Here is a 12,071-nt window from a genome sequence, read left to right as displayed (position 1 = left end):
TTCCACAGTAGGTACTCGGGCTGATTTTAAGCTTCAAACACACTTTTTCTTCTTCCAAACCCTTCTCCCCTCATAGCCGGAGGGTCCTCTGCTGTACAGTGTCAGCTTTCACTCGTGCTCGTGGGCCATCTGAATTGTATTTTGAAGTAACTTGAGTGTTATTACTGCTTTGCTCTCTACTGCTTGAAATCCATTTTACACATTAGAGTCTAGCAGAGATTCACCCGTCACTGGCATAAATCTGCTTACCTTAGACTAAAGTGGGATGATTGTTGAGTCACAGTACTGCAAATAGATGCTGTGGTAAACTGATCTGTAGAACAAAGCGTGCCATTAACCTCAGGATGTGATTTTTTCAGTTATCAGTTTATCACACAGCACATCCTCAGATACCTGTTAAGTCTTTTTTTAGAACAGTCTATCAGGCAGGAACTAACCATCATAATGGACACATTTAGAGACTCAGCTTCGCCAAATAGTATAGCTGCTGAGAATAGCAAGGCACTGATACAACCTACAACCTGTATGCTGAATAAACATGCGATTGGACTTAGACGGGCCATTTCGTTCATGCAAACCGCCGATTTGTGTTCAGGTCTACTGAGGTACTGAGGTTATTTGTCCTTGTTTAACTCAGATAGACTCAGACAATTGCCTCTCAAAGTGAAAAAGGTATCTTGATAGCACTGTGACAGAGACTTGGAAAAAGAGACTTGGTTGTTTTGGAGTCCTTAAACATGCCAAATGAGTCAACAGAGATAATCTGAATCACAGGAAGCTTTCTGACATGATAAACCCCTTACCCACATTCCCGGTACACCGAGCAGAGATGAGCAAATGTCAAAGATTTATTTGCATACGTATGTTGGCGCTCTCAGGTCTGACTGGCTGCCCCTGTGGCTCATTAGAGGCCATCATCAACGCAGCTGCAAGTTAAGTAGTCCAGTCAATCACCTGATTAAAGCTCACTCCTGACTGCAGAAGCACTGATTGACTCTTCCTGTAAAGAGGGAGCTTTTGTCTTCCCACTGTTGGGTTTTGGTCTGCGATATTACAGAGCATCTTTTCTTTCAGTGTAAACTACCACAAGGTTTCAGTTGTTAGGAAATGGAACTATATAAACAAAAGCAACTAGAATTTATATCCAGTTACAATGCACTAACTGTTTTTTTTGCTTTTTGTTTTATAGGAGCTCAGCGGACACACCCGTCTGTGGTTATCATTAAAATATCTGCCTGGACTGTTGTGAAATTCAGGTTGTTAAGGTCCCAGTAGGCCTCGTGTGTTTTGTTATGTGGGTGTGCGATATTGCTCTCTCCCTCTGACTCTGTGGCTTGCATGAGTCTTGTCTTAACTAACTATTGTATCCCTCCCTCCAACACTCCATGTTAAATTGCACTCTGTTACATTAAAACAGTGCAGAAATATGCAGGGCTCGCTCTAAATGTTTAAGGCTAAGATATCAGTCATGACTTCGGGACAGAGCCAAAGCTTTGGCAGCACACTCGGAGCAACAATGTGTTGCTTATGCCAACTTCACCCGCTGCACTGCAATTCAAATGAATTATGCTCCTGGCAGCAACTTTTCTCAACTTATCAAAATAAGACACGCTTTTTTCGGTTTGAAATAATGATGCAATTTGCAGTAAAATGCCTGCTGGAAACTTCAGTAAATCACAGCTGCATGAGTAAATAATTTGTGCTCCGAAAAGGAATCTTTGACAAATATACATCCAAAAAGGAAATTCCAAAAATACAGTCTTCAACCACCTCATGTATTTCTTTTTTATTTTATATATTTTACTCAGAATACAGGAAATAGATGCAGTGATTTATTAATACTCATGCAAACATAAATGGAATTACAGTATATAAGTTTAAAAAAGAGTATTTGGTGTGAAATGTATTCTTTTTTGTAATTCTTTAAGTAGTTACTTCTTCAGGCCTCTTGAAGGACATTTAAAGTTCATTTTTTATGCTGGCTGCTTTTTGTGGTGTAAAGATGATCACACACTGCTTCATGTTGTGAAGCACAAAAGAGAATAACAGGTTAGTAGGATACCAGTCCATAACGTCAGTGAACTGAACATGGATCAACTGAAGCGCCACATCAGGTCCTGTTTCTGGTCTTTTTCTCCCATTTCTTAAGGACATGACTTTCAGACACTATTCATCTGCTGGAGATCGTTTTGTAAGCCATACACATCTACTTTTGTCCTCATCTTGTCCAGTTTCCCTTTTAGTAAACCCAACAGCAGCATTTTAATGCAGAGCAAATGTATTGCACTGTTACAGAGCATTAGTAAATCTGGACCTAGAATAAAACCCACTGGTTACCCGTCTGAAAAAATAATAGATTAGTTGGACTAATGAAAAACCCATTAAGATAAATATTATTTTTAAATATGACACTTGTTTGATCTTTTGTTCAAATGTACTTATTTTATTGTGTGCAGTTAGCTATGATTTTTAAATTGAGTCCTGATGATGATTTAATGTTTCTGGAAGTATTTTGATTTTCATTACACCCTTCAAACTCTTCTATGGCTTTTTCTTCATCTTCCTCCTTTTGTCATTTATTTTATAAAGAGGTCTATAAATTAAAATCATACTGAGCACAGAGAAAAGAAGAAGTCATCAAAATCAATCAAGTTCAGCCGTAAACTTCCCGTGACAGTGCATGTAAACTTGTCTTTTTATTATTTAAACCGATGTAATTAGTCCAGACAAGCTAAATCTCATCATACTTTATTGATTTTGGTTTATATAGCTACACCAGTCATGAAAGTGGAAATGATCCAGAGCCCTTTAAAATAAACTGAGTTGACGTCAAAAGAAGCTCCACATGCGATTGTTTTTCTTTCCTCTGTGGTTTATGAAGATAAACATCTTCATACATGGAGATCGCCCTCAGGAGGATTACAGCTGGCAGCTTACCAACTGTAGTGTGCACAGATGGACCAACAAGACCCAGAGGTAAATCTTTCCATTAAAAGCCTCTTGTTCATTCAGACCAAAAGAAGAACTCACACAGCTGTCTGTCCTTAAGACAAGAGACTACAGAACCTTCAGCACAAACAGAGAAAAAAGCTCAAAATGCATGAAAAGAAAAGCCTGCTTCCACTTTACTGACCTGTTGCTTTGACCTCTTTGTTTTAAGAGAAAAATACACCTTTCAAGCCGAGCTGATGCCACTTGGCAGGTCAGTCTCTGTGTGACCAGAAGTGGACCATCAGACCCATAAACAGCTTCAGGAAAGTGTCATTTTGTATTGCATCACCATATATTCTGTGACAACAGAACACACTTATGGCGATATAGATGCTGTTTTTTGTTTATTTTAATCTCTAAATGAAGGACTTTGGGTTATTTTCACTATGGGTCACACTGGAAAATGATCATAACATCAGTATACAGTTTACTTACATCCATAATTATGTCTCATGTACAATTTGGTCCAAAAAAAAGTCCTCAACACTGCACTGCTGGGTGCCAGTTTAGTTCAGTGGAAGAGCAGGCGACTATATGACGTACGGCCCGAGTTTAAGTCTGATCCGTGGCCCTGTCATGCATGTCTTCCCTTCTCTCTCCCCACTTTGCTGTCTAGCTACATTGTCTCTATCCAAAAACAAGGCTAAAAGCTGCTGGCAGTCAAATTAATCACAAACAGGTAAAATAGTAGCAGGTAACTGTGGTCATCAGTAAGCTCTAGGTCTGTGTGACTGAAGCCTTAACTAGCTTGTTAGCTTACAGGGGCAAAGGTGCATCTTTTTGGGCATCACAGCTACAACTAAATTAACCAAAACTGATACAAAAATTTGTAAAGTACTAGATTTGCCCCTCACCAGCCCACTCTGTCAGAAATCTTTTGTTTAGCAGATTACAAAGAAATCTGTATGCTGCTCAGTTAGAGACTGTTTTCTTCCCAGTAATGATGCTTGTAATCTCTGTGTCACAACATTGTTCTACTCAAATTGTAAGAGTATATAAGTCACACTATTCTAATCGATATGTGACACAATATAAATTGTTTTCACTAAAGGTCGGCTAAGTAATCACTTGCAAGTTCTAATGCTAAACTTTCTTCAGTTTGCAGCTGGGTTCAAGTCTGTTTGTGCTACGAAGTGTGCAGAAAATGAAGCTCTGGCACTCTGATTCCAAACTGCAGGACTTTAAAATGCGAAGCTGGCGGGAAATGGATGGAAAGGAAGATGCCGCTGGCTGTTTGTTTTTGTTTAATATGATGAAATCAGCCTCCAGATGGGATCCTAGAATGATTACCATATGGGCCCACAGTGATTTATGAGACTCGTTGGCGCTGAATGCCTCGGTAGCTCAGATTCCACCTGCCGTCAACACAGACTGATCACTCTGTCATATGAAGGAGGCAGTGATGTGTACATTTCTTTGAGATGTCAAAGAGTGTGTTAAAGTGAAATAAACCTATTTTATCTACATGGCAAATGACACATTTTCACAGATTCTGATGAGTCTAATAACCATGCAAGCAGATGCAAGTTAATGAATTTTTGACAAAAGTAGCGATAGATAAACTTAATAGCGCTTAACAATAAAAGTCATCTGGTTTTATTTGCCGGGGTTCAGAAAAGAAAACAAATTACAGCCTTCTCTGCAGTGAGCCAACTATCCATATGTTAATTTATTTACTTTATTTCGTTTTCTGCAGAGCAAACAATACACAGACAAAATATTGGGCCACACCTCTTAACCTTTGTGGTGCAGCTAGTCATACGGTCTGCTTTTACCAACATTTTTGAAAGAATGGGTGATTTTAAAGAACTTACTAAACTTGAGAGAGATGCTGTAATAGGATGCTGCTGATGCAACAGGTCAGTTTGTGAAACGTCTTCCCTTCTAGATGTTCCACAATCATCTGTAACTGGTATTAATGCAACGTGGAAGTATTTTGAAACCAGAAATAAGTGTCAGAGTGGGAGTCAAGGACTGCTGAGGTGCATAGTGTGTAAAAGTTTGTTTGCTGGTTCTGTATAACTGTATACTGGGAGCTTCATGGGATAGTTTTCTATGGCTGAGCAGCTCCTCTTTTCTCCCTACACTGTATATTATACAAATCACCTCAGGGCATTATTTACATTTGGATCAAACTCTGACTATACATGAAACATGGTGACAGATCTGATTACTGACTTGTTGGTGATACCAGGGGGCTTTCCTTGGGTGTTACTATTAATGGATTTCAAATGATACACCCACCCTTAAAAACAAAGCCATCCCTACTTGAGCTGTGTAAAGACCTCCACCAAGTGTGTGATTTAGTTTCCCTTGTCACAAAATCATCACCCTGCATTGGAAAATCCTTCTAATATCTAGAAAAGCAGCTAAAGGCAAGCGCCTTCAGGCGAGCGCACAAAATCAAAGGTTGTCATCCAGTAGGATTGTCTTATATTTAATCAGGTTATAAGGTGCTCTAATTTTATTTTGTACCCATCTGTGTATTACCAAAGTAACCAAAACAAGTCACCAGCCAGTCATTTCTTGGTGGGTGAAGGAAATAATGAGCAGCTCATGGTTCCCGAGTCATCACTGTGTGCATTTGACAGAGCTAGTGGCTCGCTCACCCACGCCTCTGAACAACACAGGCCAATGTGGAAGTGCAATAATAAGTGAAATAGCAAGAACTGCCTCAGGGAGGGCCATCGTAATAGCTGTCCCTCAACAGAGACCCAATTATTTTGGTCCCCCGTCTTTCTCGCCAGATCATTCACTCACCTATTGACTCTGCTCAGTTCCTCAAGCTGGTGCAGGACCTGACATGCTGATACATGAAGCTGGTACATAATGCATGACTGTTATCCAAAGGGATATGTTACTGACGAGCAAACAAATATGAGTGTTTAACACAATCAAAGATACCAGCAAGACCATCAGTCAGATGCAAAGACAGAAGACCAATGGTACAGCATTTACACGGCAACATAGCACATTATCTATTTTGTCCAGACATTCATGGAGGGAGCATCTTTGTGAAATTCTTTGCGATTGGAAGAAACAGGACAGGCAGACAAGAATGCAAACTGAATAAATCATGAACGCCGCTTTAGGCAAAATGTCACGAGGAAGATGCACACACACTCTTCACTATTGTATTTACAACTCAGTTATTCAGTAAAATTAATCATCTACAATTCCCTCGGTTACTGTACGGGTACCATGCAAGTTCACTCAGTTAACTCACAGTTTGTGGGGCAGCTTATTCAGAAAGATCATATCAGCAGCAGTATGATACCAGGAAGTGTTTATAGTATTTGCAGCACAGTTAACAACCACACAGAAGAAAAGGGCTGGGTGGAGCAATAACACCTTAAAGAGGCAACCTTACTGTAAATTGTGCAAAATGGTTTTAATGCATGGGTATTGTCATGTATGAGTGTGGCTGAACTACGAAATCCGCTTCGCTGTATTAAGAAAAAAGCATCAGGGACAGAAAAAGAAATGCAAAGCCAGAAAACCAATGCATGTAAAATTTTCTCATATATTGTATTTAGAATTGTTGAACGCTGAATATAATGATGACAGTGCAGCTGATTTCTGTACATTATGCGGTTTGCATGTAAATAAGTGAACAATATAAACAGGGAGTCGTTGTTGTTATAGTTTTAAAAGTGTCATTATTGGTTTCTTGTCTCCTGTGTGAAACCTCTCCACTAAAACCTCAACAGAGACAAAGGCAAAACATTCGTATGAAGTCGAGGGGTCTGTAAAGCTCATTTTCTGCATATGTTTTAGTCTGATTTTCTTCATTTCGTGGAGGTGTTTGTGGACATGTTAAGGGCAGCCAAACACAGCTCTCTGTCCTCTATCTTGTCACCTGAGGGGAAAAACACACATCCTGACCTCCCAAATCGTCTTGCAGAAGCACTTGTCATTCTGCCACCGAGAGTCGATCCTGCAGTGACATGGGTATTTCGGATGCTGACATCTAAGGGCAGTTGTTGCTCTCAGTGTGGCTCTCCTGCACACTCTCATACATATTGAGACCCCCTCATCCCTGCCTGCTGAACCATCCATACTCCAGAGATTGCAAAGAGCGCCACCATCGCTCTCCCCCTCTGACTCCCTAACGAGATCCTCTATCTCTGACACCCAGCTCTGTCACCCAGAACAAAGCCTCGCCTCAGACAGAAAAGCAAGCAGACTGACTGCTCCACAGAGGCTGGATGGAGAAGAGCGAACCGTTAGGGGAAGAGGCACAGTGCTTGTGCTAGAGGGATTTATTTCCTGCCCTGACAGGTTGCTTTTTTTCCAGGTGGGCAGATGGATTTTCTACCTCTAGAAGCACAGTTCTAGCCAGCAGCAGAAAGACAGCGTGTTATTTTAATAGTGTATGACAGGTCATCTCTGGAGTGTACTTTAAGTTAACATGTCAGCTGGTGTGAAGATCATGCTGATGCTCGTAGCAACCTGTGAATAAACAACATTTGTTTTGTTCTGCACAGAGAATAATATGAAAGCTTGTAAAAAAAAAAAAAATGCCGCATAGACATTAAACATTAATTAAAACATTGCTATAAGAGATAAAAGCATATGACAGGAATGCATTAAAGACACCTAACTAATCCCAAAGGCACAAGGCTTTTAAGGCAGTTAATAACAGAATTAGCACTCATCAATGATTTTAACTGCAGACTCGTGTGGTTTTTATCTGCTCTCACAGCTGAGAGGGTTAGCTCATGTCAGCATGTGTCAGATGGGCATAAAGCAAGTCCACAATATGACCTGGAGTGCATTCATCTCATGCCATCATTTATCCTTCATCAGTTACTCATTCTGCCATATTTGGCCTGACTTTTGAGCTAAAGGGGAGTCAAGAAAACCATTTTTGTGAACATTTCAGATGGAGAAAGGGCCAATATGTCACCATTTTGATGCCTGTCTGTGTTGTCGCCAGCTGAACTGAATTCAAGAATGGAGGGAGGTACACTGAAGTCGCTTTAGCCTCTACACATTCTCTTAAGTCTTGATTTAAGGAAAAAAAAAAAGATATAGTTGATTCTACTAGTTGCCCCAGCTTTGTGGGGGATCTTTGACTTTGAAGACTGTAAATAGCATCTTACATACTTGGATTTCCAGGAAGCATCAGCATTTCCTATCACTTAAAGTGTAAAAATGATGAGTGCTACACTCCTTTAATGCAACAGCGAGCACCTTTTCGTGATCATCTTGAATGCTCATGTCTGTCAAATGCTGTCAGTTTATAACTGAGATTTTATGTTATTAATTTTTGGTCTCCATGACAAAGTTATCGATGACATCAGCTTTACATCACTACAGATGTTTAGTTATCATCCAGAGTCAAAGATTACACATTGTTTTCTGAGATTTTGCAGGAATCTGTGTTTAGGTAAACTGTAACATGTTAAATCACTGGCCTGCTTCATGTTAACTTTGATTATTCGAGCCAATTTTGTACATCAGTGTACTGTCACACGAGGTGACAATTTATTGTCACACCTTGTGTCTTACTTGTGCTGCTGTCATACCCAGAGATTCACTTCCAATGGTTGAGTCAATAACTGAAGGGAACTCAGAGAAGATTATTCGCTGCATTCATCAGTAAGGTAAAGAAGTCAATCATCCATGCACTAAAACTGAAATAAATAAATATGGTAAATGGCCTGTATTTGTATAGCGCTTTATTAGTCCCTAAGGACCCCAAAGCGCTTTACACATCCAGTCATCCACCCATTCACACACACATTCACACACTGGTGATGGCAAGCTACATTGTAGCCACAGCCACCCTAATAATTGAGGATCTCTGAATAACAACAAAAGGCAGACACAGACAGACCAACTTGTAGATGTGACAGTAAAGCAAGTGCCAAGAGTGGCTCCAGAGATAAATGAGAACAACCAGATACAGCTCATTTCACAAACCATTCGGAAACGAAGTGTGTTATCCAATGGAATTATTCCAGAGCTAGTGTCTTATTAATTTTAATCCACCGAGAGAAGCAGAGCTCTACTGTCATCACAGAATATATATATATGAAAGCGGCAGGAAGTCTTCAGGTCTGGAAAGGGAAGGTAATTTCTTTGAATGGCCAATAGGAGGCGACTTATTTGATAATAGAAGAAATCTCTGGGAAAATGACCCATTTGTTTTTATTTATACCCTAAATGAATGCATTAGTTATGATCTTGTGACCTCACATGCTCGTTTCATGGTTTATTTAATAAACCAGTAATTTGTTCAATTTGTAAATTATTGTCAGATTTAGAATGAAAACTGAAGACAAAGCAAGGCCAGATAAGGACGTAGCTACGATGACAGTGACAAGCCGCTATTCGTCGTGGGCATGAATGTCATGATCATTTTGGGCTTTAAGTTTTGGAACTGTGTTTTTTCCAGTTTATATATGACTGTACAGCAGACATCTTTATTAAGAACTGGGAGAACAAGTTTGAATTTATTTTGGACTTTTTCTAAAGCACACAGGGTCAAAACAGAAAGGCTCAAATATATGCAAACAGTCACTCATCGTAATAAGTGGTGCTGAAGGTTTGACAATATATCTTACTCTTTAGTGATTGTGATTGACTGAAATTCGTAGTTTCTGTTTGCATAAAAAGGATTTGCTTGACAGTGCTCGTTGGATTAACCAATATACAGTGGCTTGCAAAAGTATTCGGCCCCCTTGAACTTTCCCACATTTTGTCACATTACAGCCACAAACATGAAAAAGTCCTGTTGTGCTCTCAAGAGGACATCTTGCGCCTTCTTTTTCTATTGCTGCCACATTTATGTGAGTTGGGCTAACAGAGCACAGGGACTTTCTTCTCGAAATGATGAGGATTATTTTTTGCAGATATTATGGTTCTGTAGCTAAACTAACTTTTATTCGGTTTCCTTTGTAGTGGACAGCAGGATTTACTACCTTACAGTTTCAATCCGTGCCCATACTTGAGCAAGCACAGGGCACAATGAGATAGCAGGGATTTTACTCAAAATAGTGGAAGGAGAGTCGGTGGCTGTCAGATGTGGTGGAGGAAGAACAGACATTAGAGCAGGAAGATGAAAGCACAAAGGAGGATATACCAGCTTTTGAGGTGGCATGTTATAAGATTTTTCTTTTTTTAATGCAGGGCTCTGAAGTTTTTAGGCAATACAATTTCTAGAAAGGGAAGAAGGAGCCTTTTCACTTGAATTCACACACACGCACAAAAACACACTTCAGTTTAAAATGTAATTTCTTCTTTTATTCTGTTGATTTCTATAATTAATAATATATATGTTAAAGGTGCATTATCTGCTGTCTTTATCAATTACATTTAAATGAGGTTGGGGTTTTCTTTTTTGCATGAAACATGAAATCAGGACAACACTGGCAACAAACCACAGAGACAGCTGCTCCTCTGATTACATCAAACAGGAAATAAGCAACCAGGTTTTAGAAAACATCCTTGAGCACATCAGTGTTCGCGGCATGACTCAGATAACCTATGATCCAAATTTAGTAGTTCCAGGTTATAGCTGATTCAGTAAGTCAGGACAGATTCTTTAAGATTAGGCAGTCCATCAAAGTAACAAATGCACTTGATGTCTTTGATAAGGTTGGAACAAGCCCTTCTGGATGGTGAGTCCTCTCATAAGCACAGTGCAACATGCCACATCATTCTGCTGACACCATGGACGGATGATTTCCTTCACAGGCTGCTGAGTAATCAAAATCCCAACACTTCATTACCCTGGTTTACACTATGCTGCTTACCCATAATGTACTTAGGTGACATCATTTTCTCCCAGCTTAGGCTTCTTAAAAGCTGGAAATGTCCTCCTCCAGGCTTTCACCTTCCTGCTCCACTGTCTGGCCCTCTAAGTATTACTCCACTTGCACCGTGCTGAGAAAACTCCTGTCTTCCACCCTCTGTCATACATCCATTACCTAACAACCCAGGTTTAGTTGAGTGTTAGATGTGGAGAATGGAGAGTGTTCTCTTCATCTAAATGTTTTAATGTTCATAAAAATAAAATTAAAAAATGTCCAGAAATTCACAGAAAAAAGAAACAATATCCATAACATCACTTTATTCTGTAATAAAACAGGACCTGATGTCCATTAACAGGGACAGAAGATAAAAAATAATAATAACTATTCTATTCTACGCTGTAGCATGTTTCTTTCAAAGACAATACTTAAATAATCTAACAATGAAATATAAAAACATTTTTTCTTCTGCGTTTCAGGAAGATATGAGGGTGCGGTGCCTTTTTCTCAGTGAGGCCCGCCCTTCGCTTGTAAGGTCTCATTCTTCAAAACCAAAAAGGCGATGGCCAAAACACCATCTGGGTCTCAAAAAAGGGAGTTGACAAACCACAAGGTGTCACCAGTTACGTCGCTGCGCCGATGTCTGTTAAACCAATATGCAGTTTCGAAGTAAGTGAATATGAAATACGCAGCTGGTAACTGCAGCCATAGACAAAGTAGCTGAACCCTCAGCAGCGTGGTGCTTCTGGGAAGCTCACTTTGAAGTCAGATAACTACAGAAGCTGCTTCACTTAACCCTCGCTGATTGCTGCCAAGGCTGATTGAGGCAGGCTGTGATTTTGGCTCTAGTGATGCTTGTGCTTTAGTACCTTAGATTTTGGCCATGATGCACTATTTGACCATGAGTGAAAAGTGCTCGGAGGGACCTTGTGTGCTTCTCCACAGCCATACTTCACATATTATTGATGGCAGGTTCTTTTGAGCCAAATACCAAAAATACATTTGGTGCAATTAAAGTTAAGTTTAAAAACAAAAAGGTGCCACAGCAGGTGTATTTGCACCAATCACAGCTCATCACTGGGAGAATACTGATTAAATATTTTCCCAAGTTTTCTATCTTTCTTCCTCTCTTTTCTCCAGTCAGACTCTCAGAGAAGACATGGCGACATAAATACACCCTTTACAACTATACCCTCCTATTTGCATTGAGAAGTCTGCATGAATAACACAGGTAAAGAAATAATGCAAGTCAAGCAAGCTCCATTATCCTCCAAGGCGAAATTGCTGTGGGTCAGAACAACAAAGGCTCTGTGGTGGGAA

Source organism: Perissodus microlepis, chromosome 12 (genome assembly GCF_051167445.1).
Source record: "Perissodus microlepis isolate ML-2025 ecotype Zambia chromosome 12, ASM5116744v1, whole genome shotgun sequence".
Taxonomy (NCBI): Eukaryota; Metazoa; Chordata; class Actinopteri; order Cichliformes; family Cichlidae; genus Perissodus; species Perissodus microlepis.
Note: the sequence above shows the minus strand (reverse complement) of the source record.